The sequence below is a fragment of the Falco punctatus genome, assembly GCF_963210335.1.
Source record: "Falco punctatus genome assembly, chromosome: 5".
Taxonomy (NCBI): domain Eukaryota; kingdom Metazoa; phylum Chordata; class Aves; order Falconiformes; family Falconidae; genus Falco; species Falco punctatus.
This window is the reverse complement of record NC_137584.1, coordinates 45255918-45271613: the sequence shown is the minus strand read 5'-3', so window position 1 is coordinate 45271613 and position 15696 is coordinate 45255918. Positions and strand designations below refer to the sequence as shown.

At 39.4% G+C, this 15696-nt stretch overlaps 1 protein-coding gene across 1 annotated transcript in view; it reads right to left on the bottom strand.

The window, feature by feature from the left end:
* UST (uronyl 2-sulfotransferase) overlaps positions 1-15696 on the bottom strand; it is a 172315-nt gene that overhangs the window by 45221 nt on the left and 111398 nt on the right. The gene's annotated exons all lie outside the window — the stretch shown is intronic.

The window sequence follows — 15696 nt, the reverse complement described above, 5'->3', positions numbered from 1 at the left end:
GCTGTCCAGCCAAGCACAATACTAAGAGTGTGTCCTGGATTGAGCTCAAGATCTACTCACAACTGAGCAGTGATATGCATTGCAGATTGCTCAGAATGAAAAATCATGTAATGAAAAATACCATAACAGATCTGGGACGTACAGAGCATAAGTCAGGAACAAACCAGTCTCGAACTGAAGCAACAAAGACTCTTTAGGAAAAAATTGATAAAACGAACAGAAGATTGCCAGAACCTGCTAGTATTAGATGGCACTATAATGAGGAACACAACTAGCAAGGGGAAGAATCAGCGTCAGCAGAGAAAATTTTGCTTCTCCAACTTCCAATAGCTCTTTGATTTAGTCACTAAAGATGTGATAATGCAGTCCCTTGTTCCTAAATTCTCAGGGTAAAAAAAGAAAGAACAGAGAGGCTGATAAAGGATAGGAAGCTAAGGACAGGAATAAAATGGCTAGTTTTCTTAGTGAAATGAGACACTGAGTAGGGTCGCACAGCATTTCTGCTGAGACATCTCTGGTGCACAATAAAGAACCGTTAACAGTGAAGTAGCAAATTTTTCAGGGAATATTAATTAAAGTAGATATGAAATCTGACCTCAAGGAGTTACAGAAGGACCCTGCAATGCTGATTAGGCAATAAAATGCTGGAAGAAATTCAGTGCTGGTAAATGCATGGGTTCTTGCAACAGGATACTCCAGATGACAAAGGTGCAACTGGGTTTAAAAAAAAATACACCGAAAGAATAATTAAAAAAACAAAATAAAAACAGATATATTCATTGAAGAAAGGTCTATCAAGGGCTATTAAATACAGATATGGAAGCAACATCTGGCTCAGGAAATTGGTCAGCTGAAGAACATCAGAAGCTGGCAGGACACTTGAGGGGAAGCAACTCTTCAGTCTGTCCCCAGCTTGTACTGTCTGCCCAGTTGGGCTGGATGGTACTCATGTATCTCAAGAAGGGCTTAATATAGAAAGTTCACATCTTCACATACAACACAATGTCATTTGCACAGATGGGATTGATATGGACAAATAGTGTGAAATGGGGACGCTTAACACCGACTGCGATTGTATATGTCTACTCAGAAATGTGGGTATGGTGACTAGTCATGGGTGCGGTGTCTGGTCACATAGGCACACAGCTCTGAGGAGACAACTACAGTTTTTGAGGAGACGCCTGCCCCTCTTCCTCTAACAAAGGGGAGACGCCTGCCCTTCTTTCTCTAACAAAAGGGGCTATTTAAAAGAGAATGAGAGAAGATGAGAGACATTCAAATGCTATCTAGAGGGAGGGAGTGCTAAGTCTCCTTGCTGGAGAAGATTGGATGGTCACAAGGACATGAATCACCTACAAACCTGCAAGACCACCACATTCCAGGAAACGGACTGATAAGCTAATTAACATACGAAGCGGGGTTTAGGTAACAAATATGTATAGGCGCTAATTGAATATTCATTTGTTTCATTGTATAAATGTGGGATGGTTCGTCACTTCGGGTATGCACGCTTGTGGAGGAGCGATCCCCCGTGCATCTGCGCGCAATAAACATACCTACTTTATAACTTTCGAGTTATAGAGTCTAATTCCGCACGTCAGGATATCATGAGATATACATGTTCAGAATATTGCTTCATTGCTGCAATGCAAGGAAAGCCTATTTTAATAACAAGGCGTTTCTATAGTTCTCATTTTTCTCACATTTTCTTCCCCAGGTCAGATTTTAAAGCTTGACTGCATGCACAGAAATGATGCCTAGCAGCTTTTAGCCCAAATCTCAAAAACACATATTCTAATGGAAACGTGTTTAACTTCTATAAGTGCCATGACATCTTGAAGCTGGCATTACACTGTTTTCAGTTTTTATAATACAAAAGTTTAAGAGAGGCTTACTAAAAAAATACCAGAGTTCTGAATGTTAAAGATGTCAACAGAGAAGGAATCCACGAGCCAAAAGGAAATTAATTTCACTGGCAATTAGCATTAAATATTATTGCTCTCATACATCTCATCAAGACAGAGGCAAAACAAACTAGAGAGATCATTCATTCCATTTGCATGTATTTTTACAGAACTTCACATGACAAGAAATAGAGAAGAAAATGCTTACTTTCTTCAATATAAATCTTCAAAACAGAAGAGTATATACATGGAGAAGGGAAGATATGCCACAATAAATCTAAAGAAATTATTGCAGGCTTCAGGAAAGCAGTATTTCTTTTAATTATTAAAGCTGCTCTCATCTGCAGATGTAGCAAAATTTTCACTAAAGAAAATGAACACTCGCTAGCTAATACATGTTACAAGTTTTACTTCAACATACTGATCAGTTATAGCTTAGACTATCTGCTCTCATGAATTCCAGTGATACAATTCCCTTTCACTGATGCTAAAGGGAGAGGGATTGCATCCAACAGATTGTGATGTGCACCTGAAATAACCCAGTCATACCAGGGACACTTTCAGAAAAAAAACCCAGAAAAAGAAACCCACTGCTGACCTCTTCATTAAAAAAGAGAAAATGTAGGATGATCGTCATACAGTACAGGTCACGTATTTCTTTGGTTTTGCCCATTTTTTTAAAGTTAGATGACAAATCTTAAAAACACAGTATTGACTTTTAAGAAAAAATAACCAGTTTCCTCATAGCAGCAAGGTCTGAACCTTTTATGTCCCCTCAACCTATCACATTTGTGGTGGCACTTTACCACAAGTCTCTTGAATGGTGAGAAAAGAGCTAGAAGTGCGAGTTGTGTGCTAATTCTGCTTCTTATCAGCCTTCTGCCTGGTGTCAACTGACTTTGAACCTCTCCCTCTCTCAGGGTGGAAATGCAAAAGGAGCTGCAGAGCAGAGAAGAAACCACACTGCTACTGCGTGTGGCTTCCCTGCTGCTGCAGCTGGGGATGGTTTCTGCTCTGCTGCCCCTATCTAATTTCCCTAGTTATAATCTTTCCCCCTGCTGAACAGCTCTAATGCTCTTCTGGAAAATGATTAATACTTTGCATCATTCCTAGCACTGTCATTCTAAATAGCAGCCACAAAATGGAACAAACATATCGATTTCACTTTTTGGTTTGACAAGACTATCACTGTATTGACAACTCCAAGTACTTAAAAACTCCTAAAATTACAAGGTTCAGAGGCATAATTAATGTTCCCATTTTTTAAACTTGAGTCATCTGCTGAAGTTTCTTTCTACAACTATGACAAATAAAACCATGCCTCTCCTCCCCACATGGAAACCCAGAAACTCTCAATCCCCTCATCTCAGGTGCTGTGGCTTTAAAAAGCACAGCAAGTAACAAGATCAATGATGAAATCACAGAGGTTAATAACTCTGCTAGAAAGAGAGGAAAAGTGTAAAATCTGCTTTTTTTTCTTCCTGTTTATCAGAGACATCATCTCTTTGGATTACATTCTTCGGGGAATTTTTTTTTTGTTTTTTTTTTTCCTTCAACCACTGATGAGCACTTCAGTTTTGTTTTTTGCTTTTAAACAAACCAGCAAATTAATTTCTAAAAAAAGGGAAAGTTTCCTATTTGCCACTGGTTACTGTTTTTTTCCCCAAGATAAAGGAAATTATTCTTGACAAGCTCAGTTATGAACAGAAGGCTGGCTTCACTTGGATCAGAGTTCATAGGAAAAAGTTGTGTTCAAGTTAACCTGACTAGACTGTGTTTCAGTAATTCACTAAGCAGTAGGCAGCTTTGCTGAAACAACGGCAGTCCATCTTCCAGAGTCTGGAACAACAAATAACCAGCTAAACACCCTTTACTGGTTTGTTTTTTTTGTTGTGTTTTTGGTTTTTTTTTTTTTAATTTTTTTTTGTGTGTGTGTGTGTGTGCGCGCGCGTGTTTTGGTTTTCATTTCATGTAAAGCAACTATAGTTACAAGGCACAGAGGAGCTTTGAAAATACTACTTGTTTGAAAAACAAGGAAAAAAAGAACACTTAGAATAAAAGTCAGAAAAAGTGAGCATTACTTTTACTTCAAAGGAGAATTTCCCTACCTTGTTCACAGGCAGCCTATGTTCTCAGCTGCCACGGAAGGTCCACTGCTTGTTCTGAAAGATGGAATTGCCTTTTCATTCAACAGAGGCCCCCACTGCCCCCATGATAGCTCATGACCATGCAACATCATCAGCCAACTGGTGAGGGACAAGTGTATTTTTGAATACGGTTATTTGACTTTACATAGTCATCTTAAGGGGGGGTGGGAAGGAGCATTTGAAACAGCTGATGCATGTTTCTTTTTTTCTCTTATATCTTTCTTTATATAAGGTGGAATTACAAGAAAGACAAAACCCTGAAGCTCCTAGCAGCAAAACTCTTCCTTACTTGACTGGCTATAAGGAAACAGTGTCCAAATGCCCCAAACTCCAACTCAATGTAAACAAATACAGGTTTGCAGTTTATCACAGTCTGTTCTCCCACATTTTCTTCTGGCAACATCATGTCACCAAGTTAAAAAAACCTGCTTTTATTTTTTCTTTTTAATTAAAAGTAAAATCTACCACAAAAAGGCTGAGGGAATCGGGCTGTGCACAGCTTTCTGAAGGACTCTCTGTGACCATCAGCATCCCTGGGTTTATTTCTATTGGGTTTTCATTTCATTAAGGTGCCAAGACATCTCAGAGCATGTGGTTTGAATCCATCCTCATCTCAGGGTACAGAAGCCATTAGTCTGCTCAAAGCTACTTTACTATGCAGTAAAACTTGCCAATTGCTCTTTTGATTGCAACTGCTTATCAGTCTGGCAAAGAAGCCAGCCCACCACCGCACTGTCTGAAGTCCCTCATCCTTTCATATCCCTTCAGGAAAAAAAAAAAACCACAACAAAACAAAACCTGAGAAGGGAGGACACCTAATATGAGTCTGGACCCTTCATAATAAAAAAGTTCACTTATGTGAAGCTATTGGTATGCTGATAACCCCATAACACAAATCAAACTCTTGCAAAAAAAAAAAAAACACCAACAAACCAAACCTCTTAAGAAAACAAAAAAGAAAAACATCTGTAGCAATACCCTTTATGTCAAGATGGACAAATATGATTTCTGGAATATCTGACACCTGAAGAGCACTCCTGTGGGAAAGCAAACCAGGCACTTGGCCAGCAGAGCCAAACAGAGAGAACATCCCAATCCAGTTGCCAACACAAATCTGTGGGATTTGGTTGTTTTGTAGAAACACAAATGCACGTTTCTACATCATAAGAGCATATTGAAGCAAACAGAGCAAGACTAGACAGTCAGCACCTGTTTTTTGGGAAAACTATTCCCCAGTTCAGATCCGTTCATTCTGTAATAAGACTGAAACAGAAGCACAGAGGTGTGGATTTAGTTTCATTTTCACTATTGTAAAAGGGGTTCTTTCCTTTATTTGTGTGTGTTTAGTCAGTGAAGAACTACAGACATTTTTAAATAAAAAGAAAAAAAGAGACACTACTCACCATGCAATACATTGTGTTCACAAACTTGTGAATAGAAGACCCTTAGAATAAATATTTTTTTATTACAGTTACTTACCACTAACACTACATAGTCTTCACTGAACAAAGCAGGATGCTGATACCTGACACTGCAAAGATACCCATGCCTGTCCTCTACTCGTGAGAGAGAAAGAGAGGGCTGATCACAGCAGTGCACAAAGAGGCGTATCTCGCACAGGGAAACACTCCCTTGTCCTGACAGTTTCCAGTGTGATACTCAGGGTAAGGACTGTGTACTCTAAAGTAAGAAGTATTTCTCTGAGTGGACAAGCCAGTCTGAATAGTGGCTACAAGAGCCCTCAAATCTCACATGGTAAGATTTTAATTGTTGAATTAGACGTTCCTGCTGTGATTGTTGTCATTAGTCCTTTTAATTCAAGTAGCCTATTTATTTTTTTCCTTCCTCTATTTAACTAAAAAGGCAACACCCTCCTCGGAAAAACTATGATCCCTGCACTGAGGACATGGATTTGAGACTTGTCCTCCTGTTTCCACTAAACAGCTCCCCCTCTTCTCCATCCACTCCTCTAGCTCCTTCTGGTTCTTCCTGGTCCTAAGTTCACATGATAACCTAATTTGAAAGATTACACCATCAAACTAAGCAAGGCTAGCATCTTTACCATGGTGCTCCAGGCTGTTCTTTATAGAGAAGCCAAACCTTAAAGCCATGGTCTGACATTGTCCAGACAGTATTGGATAGAGGTTGCGCTAGCAGAAGACCTACTGGTCACAGGCAGTAGTAGTTCTATTTATAGCCTGGGCAAACAACAATATATCAGCTTTAGCATCTGAAAGAAACCTGGACAGTGCCCCTTCAGCACCAGTACCTGCTGGGAGGGTGCACGCGAAGGCAGCTGAGACACTGTGCAGTCGCTGGGAAAGGCAGCAAGGCAAGAAGCTGTGGAAGCTCACCAGGCTCTGCCAGGTGGGCTGGTTGGGAAGTGCCTCCCACCTCCCCAGCGTGGACATGCACCTCAGCTGTGTCCCATGAGACATTCAGGCACCTGATTTGCATCCTGGCTCCAGGGGCATGAGCCTGGGTGCTGAACAGAAAGGAGCACCCTGTGCTCCAGCAGGCCCCAGGGTCTATGCAAGCTGGGGCCAGGACCAGGCACTGGATTTTACTCTGTAGCCTAGAATAAACCCTAGATACTTCAGAAGAACTAGGACAAACTAAGTCTTAAATATGCCTGGGCACTGAATGTCCCTTTTTTTCTGCAACACGCCACCTCTGCTTCCATGTGGTTTCAACATAAACTCTTTCAGAGCCTTAAAAATACACGGATTGCAAGTGTGACCCAGTCATTCTGCAGCCAACAGAAGAGTCCACATCACCACCAAAAAAATTACACAACAGGAAAATATTTTGTTGCTGACAAACACCTAAAGCCCAGGACAGCCTTGGATGCTTTTATAAAAACACAGCTATCCCTCATGATGTCAGCTATGCACCACGGGCAGGCAGTTCTCATCCCACCACCCTGGACTCTCCTAGTCATCCACTACCTCAGAGCTTCAGCTTTGCTTTAGATAATAAATTTTAGAGATTGGGATTTCAGTTTATTACACTTCACTGGCAGAGCTGACAGCCAGAAAACTTATGTACAAACCACAAAAAGGAAAGAGGAAAGAGGATGACAGACCAGGAATAAAATGGGCTAATAAATTCAGTTTTGTTCTCATGGGTTGTCAGTTCTTGCAGGTTTTGACACCTACAGAGTGAAGTGAATATCTGACTGCTTGAAATTTCATTATCATGCCAGAGCCTGAATATGTTCAATATATTGGCAGTAAGGGGAGGGCTGCCCCTCTCTGCCCTTCCTCTATCAAGAGGACTAAAAGGTCCTGCATTTTCCTTCCCCATCAAACTGCCAATAAAAGTTTTCATTTAAAGTGGTTAGAGCATAAAGCAACCAGGAAAAGGAAACAGGTCTGCTCCTAGCAAAGAGTATACTTAGGAGGGCATTTAGCAGGGTTTTCTAGGAAAGGCTACCATGATTTTGTTAGACAAGATTTCAAAATATTTTTAATTAAACATGAATACAGTACTAAACATTTCAAAAAGTCAGACTTCTAAATATATGCACACACACATATATATATGACTATTAGCTGGGCAATGCCACATCTCTGTTATCTAGGCCACGCATAAAATGTAACTTTAGAATTATTAATTTTAAAATTTATAAGAACAGAAATGGAAGTTGGAGGCATTCTTTTCTTCTGGATGATAAAACATTGCAGTTCTAAAAGCCATTCTATTCCAACTTTAAACAAAAAAAAAATCAAACAATATTTAATTTTACTCGATGACTACTGAAGACTACTTTACAGCTTCACAATGCACCAAATGTTGGACTATGCACTGAAGATAACACTCACATCACAGACAGATTCTCTTGTTTCCATTCACCTACAATAGTTATTTGCCAGCTAATTATTGCTAAGTCATCACTTACTGGGAAATATTTAAGTGTTGTCTCAGACGTGTCTTCCTGCTGTTTTCACGTTAACAAATATATGAGAACTGAAAACTGAATACTCAAATTGAGACTTAGAAAAATCATCAAAACACCCAAAACTCATCCATACTGAACTATTGTACATCAAAACCAAGAGACTTCTACTTTCTGGAGAAAAGGCACTGAAAAAAATGTTTAAACCCACTACTGTCATGATTTTCAAATCTTCTGTTTTGGTACCTTTACTATTATCCATGCATAATGTAAACTTGTGGATGCATGTCACACTTTAAATGTATTTGTACCTTAGCTTTTTAAGATACATTCAAGAATAGTCATGACAGCGTTAACAATTAAAAGCTTCAGTGTCAGTTTGAAGATTCATTGATTGGCAGAGCTGTAAGATAACAAAACCTTAGCCACTATGGCATAAACCCAAGAACACTCAATCACTTTAAAGTCAAGATACAATATGTTCAACTGGAGATGCCCATGATGGTAACTATCTTATATAAATTGCCTAGTAGTAGAATTTATTTGCAAGCATGTCACCACAAAGTTTGCTTCTGAGTTACCCAGAGAGTCACTAATTTCAGAAAATCAGTATGGGCTATGAGGAACATCTGCTGTATGTACAGGGCCCGCTTCTGGGGACCCCTGAGGCTCTGGCTATGTGCTTACCAGAGATTTTCTGAGGAAGAGACCTTACCTTGGTAATTAATAGCCCTTGAGGGCTACATATTTACTCTTTTTAAATAGACTAAAATAGAGTAGATAAGATTATTTCAGTTGGAAGGGACCTACAACAATCATCTAGTTCACCCACCTAACCAAAAGTCGAAGTATGTTAAGGCCATAAATGCCTCAAACACTGGCAGGCTTGGGGCATCAAACACCTCACTAGGAAGCCTGTTCCAGTGTTTGACCACCCCTTCTGTAAATAAATGTTTCCTTTTTGAATACATACAAACTGCTATCCACAACAATGTCCAGCAAAGACTTCCACAGCTTAATTACATGTTGTCCAAACCATCGCATCTTTCTGCTCTTTCTTGGATCTGGCAGCTGCCCATTCCAGTTAGAATATTCTAGGTCTCACATTGAAACAACCCATAAGCAATCATCCTCGATACAACTTTCCCACGCCTCCTGCAATTCTGTCTTTTCATATCCTACCCTTTGTTTACTTCCTCATCTGAAGAATCCTAACCTTTGTCGTTCCTTGTATGGAAATTATTCCATCCTTTCACTGCTGCTCTTACCCATTTCTGAGTATATTGCAGTTCTTCCAAATCCATTTTGAGAATGGGAAGTCACAAATGTCAAATGAAGGAAGTCAAATGCAGCCACACTACAGATTTATATACGATGAGGTTTCTCTGTTTTGTTCTCTATTGCTTCTGATTTGCCTTTTTTTGACTGCTACTGAGAACCAAGCTGATACTATGGTAAAACCATCCACCACACAACACAAGATCTCATTCCAGACTGGTAACAGTTCGCTGAGAACTCGTTTTCTATGTGAAATAGGGATTTATCCCCCTCCTCCTCTTTCACTGAAGGCAAGGCTGGCTTTTATCCCTGGGCTATACAAGAACGTTCCTTTCTGTTCCTGTTTCAATCTCTGAAAATGTATCTCCCAAAACCATAACACAGACATACCTTCTTCTCTTATACAGTTTATACGGCCTTAGAAGGCCAGCATCAATATATTACACTATTTGTTCCGCATTTGGGATTTTCCACTGTACAAACAATAGCTTCCTATAGAGAAGCTTGAAAAAACTAGCTACCACAACACATAACAACCAAAAAAGAATGCAAAAGAGAATATAAAGAGCTATCCTGTGTTCATGCTCAGAAAGGCAAAACAAACTTGGCAAGATCACCATAAAAATGAAGATTCATCATTCTCAACTTAATACACTAAGTCCTTAAATAAAGAAACATAAATTACTATATATACACAAATGTCTTAAATACCATATATTGCTTACTGATGGTGGTAAGACCCTGTAACAATGATAAATTTAAATAAGATTGTGGATCCCTTAGTGCTTGGAACTTTTCTGCTTACTTGGCTTCTCGTGTACTTTCTTAACATTTGCAATAGCCAGAAGTTTTCAGACCATTACAATACTGCATGAAAAAATATCTCATGTTTTAACATTCTGAAGCAAAATATTGTGGTTATTTTGCATCCTACCACCGTGAAAAGGAACGCAATGTAGAATGGTATCATTAAAAGCAAAGCATGGTATTAATAAAATCCAGATCTTTTAACCTTTGCTATTAATGTAAATATTTATTATAAATTACATTGAAGATTTTAGTGCTGCAATCTTGACCAATAGTATATTGCTTATTTACTGTGTCCAATTGACTCAGACTAGTAAATGAAAACAGATTAGGAAGGCACATTTTCTTGCTCTCCTATAATTGCAGAAAGATTCAATGTTTGGAATGAAAACTCCACAGGGGAACATTCAAAAATATTGAGTTTATAAATTGCAGTCACTGAAAAGTAAATGTCAGTCATGAAAACATTTCCTTTAATATTACATTTCATAAGTTGTTTAATCAGTCCCTCCTCCAGCTGAGGTCTGAATTATCATTAACTTTGTTGTTCAATAAATTATTAATACAAAATGGGAGAGTCTGAGGGAATGAGGGAGTGCATACAGCAGATGAAGCATTACAAAAATGGGCCAGAAATTTTGCTGTGAAGAGTTAATGCAGTAAAAGGGAACAGCTGGAGACTATTAAAAGCACTCATTAGAGGGAAGAAGCAGCAAACTGTTCTAATTGGGTCAGCTGACAGGTGGCTGTGCTTCAGCAGTGCCCTCCTGACAGCCCAGTCCCAGCCACAGAGATTGATGCTACTGTGTGATCCTCACAGCTCATCTACAGCTGCAAAGCTGCGCCGCAGCTCAGGACACATTGCAGGACACCCAGTGACCAATTCAAACCATCCCAGCACCAATAACACAGGGAGCAAAATTAGTACTGTATGAATGGGAGTAAGTTAGGGAAAAGACCAAGAGTGCATAAAATGTTTAGTCTCTTAACTACAGCTCAGAACCCAGTAACTGAAAAATGTACTTTTTAATTTATATATTTAACTCCCCAATATCTGGTATGCACTGTGTAGACATAGGCAAACCATTTTAACCTCTGCATGCCTCAGATTTCCAATTTTAACAATGTTAACCAAGTTCACCAGACCCTCCCCAAAAGTTCCAAGGTTCAGTCAACAGATGTGTAGCCCCTTGTGAGGTCCTCAGCAGAAAAGTCCCATATAGAAATGAACCCTCTAATCCCTTCCTCCACCAAACCTGCAGGCAAAGCAACTCTCTGACTGCCTTTCTTTAAACAGAAACACACTCATGAGAGTGACAGTCAGGAGGCAGAGGCATGGCTTCCATACCATGGCGTCTCCTGGAGGCCATGCCCCTGCCAGACTTAGAAACGTCAAGAAACATCTAAAGTCATGAAGGAGAAAGCTCAGTGTGTTACTGCTGATGACAATTCACAATACAATTAGCCATGGTTAAATATTTCTATTAGCCTGATAAAGACAGGAACTGCTTTCAGAAAACCAGCTGCTGTCAGAAAACCAACACAATTGGTAAAAGAATATTTTTCATTGTAGATAGAAATCTGGGGATATGAATAATTGAATTGGTTAAATGTATTTAGCAAACATATTAATGAAAAACAATGTAGTCATAAAAGGAAATTCTCAAAATTCAGGAATACAAAAAAATGTTATATGGAGTTTAACTGTTCAGCTTTTTCTATTATTTTGTTTGGACTTTACGGAATAACCTAAACAACTTTGGTTTAAATATTTAGCAAGAATGCTGATCTTTGCCACGGGAGAGATCCCTGTTGTACGACACCTGACTTGAAAGTTCCCTGACATTCTTTGAATCTTACTTCCCTCCTCACACACTTTTAACAAATACTTTAACGCATAATTTAAAAGACAAAAAGACAGATGCTCCCTTTATGGGATTAGTTGCGTGAGTAATCTTTATCATAACTGAGGCTGAGTATTGTTAGAATATTTTTAATTTTAGCTGAGAAAAGCGTATTTATTTTCAGAGATGAAGCTGAAAGACTATGCTGAGCCTTACAGAGATGCAGTGTAAACTGAACTGGTAATTATAATGAAAATCTGAAACATCATATAGGAAGGTAGCATGCTCTTAATGTACTGAACGATCTTTTTATTATAAAACCTCTCTCTTCTGAGAAATTAGCTCAAAGATGTTTAGATCTTGAACTTGAGTGAGTTAGAAGCCATACTACTTGTGAGCCTAACAGAGATCAGAATCGCATATAACCAGATTTCCTGCCATCCAGGCAACAATACACAGCCCATGCTGCTTCACACACTCATCCAGCCTTAGCTGTCTCAGATCAAAGTTTTAGCAAGTATTAAGGAAAGATAAAACCTCCATAAATATCTTTTGTATTTGATGTCTCAGGCTGCAGTCATAATAAATACTAGGTAGTTACTAACAAACCTTCTGGAAAGGACAATTTTAATACAAAGCTTTCAAATATTTATGGTAGTCCCTCTCTTCATCAGGAGTGCTTCCTGCCTTCTGCACTTTCAAGCCTTAAACTATATCACCTGGTGCACATTTTTCTTTTGCTAGGTATCACCAAGCACCCACAGCTGTACTGATAAGTTACTTGCTATATTGAAGCATATTTACTCTAAGAACTCTAGTTCAACCTGCAACACATTCATTACAATGGATTTAAATTAACTTTTGTGAATTTACCTCATCTTGCAGGACCATAACGTAGGGCGACTCTCACATGAGTGTGCTTGAGACTTGACCTGAGGCTTTCACCACTGTTTCAGACCATTACCTCTGCCATATTGCAGGCTAACACATGGCCACTATTTATTTTGGGGAAGCTTGGAAGTGATCTCTTTAGGTGACTGACAGTAACTCACTTGAGCAGAGAAAGCAGTGGGTCGGGGCATGGAGCTGGCTGATCTGGGTGGAAAGTCTTACATTGCAGCAGCTGCCTCTGCTGTATCTGACTCATGAATAAAAGGCTTGTTTTCTACCCTGGCTTTCAATTAAATTTTGGTAAACACAGACATTTACCAAAACATTTAAAACAATTTATCTGACTCCTGAATGAATGCTTGTTTTCTCTGGAACAGAGTCAAAGCCCGAAGCTCTATTCAGAGAAAATTTCAGATTATCAATGAACAGCGGAAATTTCTGTCTCCGTTTCTGATCTTTGCAATGTCAGCAGTTCAGATTTTTAAAGTTAAAAAAGCAGTGCCCAAGGTACTACAAGACTTCAAGGTGTTGTTTTTTTCTAATCCCTTTTTTTTCTTAAGGTTCAGAATTGAGGGGAGGGAATGCCTCCATTAAGGATATCACAGCCTGATGGCCAAGCAGGAGTTCATCAGACACAAAACCTGATCTTAAAATGCTTTTCCTCCCTCAACAGCCTGCTTGATAAAGGTGCTGAGCTCCCACACATTCACACTGCAGTTTCTGAGATGGAATGCATGCTGCCCTCAGCTCTTCAAGGGAGGTCAGTGTTGGCAGCTATTGACCAAGATGCCAGGACAGCCTGCAAAGGTCTCCCAGTTGCCCACAGCACCTTCCAAGCCAAGAGATGGGAAGCCAGAAACATCATGGCTGATAAAAGCACAATTAGACCCTAAATACCCCAGTTTCTTCAAAAGATGTGCAACTTTACCCAAGCAAACCTTTCTCTCCTCGTAAAACAGAGGAGTTACGATTACAGCTTCTCCAGTCCATTTTACAAGTCTGTAACTGCTGTCTATACAAGGCTTCTCAGGCTCTTCAGGAATGAGCTCACTGCTGTGGAGCAACCAGCAGTCTTGTGTTTTCCTAGTTGTTGATTTAAGGCATGATAGAAGAAAAGTAAAAGCTTCTCAAATCCTCCTCCCCACTTTCATGTATCTGCTCACAGTCAGACACACCTCATCCCAAATGACCTGGGTTTAATTCTGTGATCAATATAGAAAATATTTAGTAAGCTAATTCTAAGCTTATGCTTCAAGTAGTTCTCTGTAAAAAAAAACAACATTGCTTTATGGTGAGTTTTCAATTGAAAAAAAAAAAAAATAGGGAAGAATTGCAAAAGGTATGAGGCCAGCAATCAGGCAAGCCATCACTCCTGTGCTAAAGGGCCACTCTGGCTTATGCTCAGAGGTAAAACCAGCTGCTTACTTTCTTCACAACTAGATCAGGCAATTGATTTAGCAGGCTTCTGAAACTACCATTCCACAAAATCCATTACCTGAGTTTTAAAATTCATGCCAGTAGATTTCCTTGCACCACTGAGGAAAAGATTAAAATACAGTCATGAAATATATTACCTGGTTGGATAGCACATTTCTTACAAATGCTTAACATCCAGAATGAATGGCTTTTGTTAAAATGAATTTCACTGGCGAGTGGCCTATACATTACTGTGACAGGGGCAACTGGCCTTTTTGAGTAGTGTAAATGACAGCTAAAGTCTGCCAAGGAGGGATGGAGGGCAGATTCCAAAAGCATTTCCAGGTTTCTAATAATGAATTACCAACAGAGAAGAATCAAAACAAAAAAGCAAAAATAAATTTTATAAAGGATGCTGATGGTGTCTCAGACTGACAAACTACCTTTTGAACAAAAGGATTACTTGGCCTCAGATGGCCACTTTCTATTTCCTTTTCATTACAGCTTTTCTACTGATCTGTGTATATGTACCCAAGTGTGTGTGTGTGTGCATATAAATAATTAATTTCTTAAAGAACATCCCAACACAAATTATGCAAGGTGATTTCTTTCTATTAGCTTTTAAACCAACACAAACAAGAGTAATTACATCTCCTCATTTCAGTTCTGCTTGAAGTAAAATTTCACTGGCTGTACATATCACATCTTAAACTGTACAGGCGGTACTGCATTAATGCCAGCTTTTACAGAGTCAGTCAGTTGTGAGAGATGCCAATCACTGCATGTTCCACTTCAAATAAGAAGTAGACGCACTCTGAGTGAAGTACAGACTGTACTGCTCATTTTTAACATTTTCAAAAAAGGAAACGTGACAGTGCTAACATAATAATAATGTAGTAAAAATCCCACTCTGCATTCATTTCTGCAACCCCCTTGTCCCATTTGCAGACGAGAAAACAAAAGTCCACGCACACAGCACACAATGCTGTTGGGACTGCCTTTCAACTCTGCACAGCAGGAATTCAAAACCTGCTCAGCTGATACAGGGGCCTCTCTGGCATCTCTAGACATACAGCAAATGAGAAACCCTTTGCAACATTACTGAAATGATTTTATATCTGTACAGCAGATGTCATTTAAGTTTAAGGCTATACACAGTTACACTGATCCACCCTGCCCTTCAATTATTCATAATTTATAAGCTTATCTGTTCACAGGGTTTTGCAACAGTAGTAAAGTACGAAAGAAAGCAGCACAGCCTTGTCATATGGGGAAAAAACCACCCCAGCCCTCCTTGGATCCATCTGACCTCAGCCAGGACTAAAATGTGTTGTGTGGCAGTCAGTCAGAGCTGTGTTCTCTACAGCTCATCGACACCACATCTTGTACTCTACTGCTCCTCCAAAACATTGTCAAACATCCTCTCCTTTTGTTTTCCAAAAGCCACAGTCCTCTCTTGTTTTGGTGTTGTTTGGCCTCCAATATCTCATAGCAGACCATCAAACAGTCCT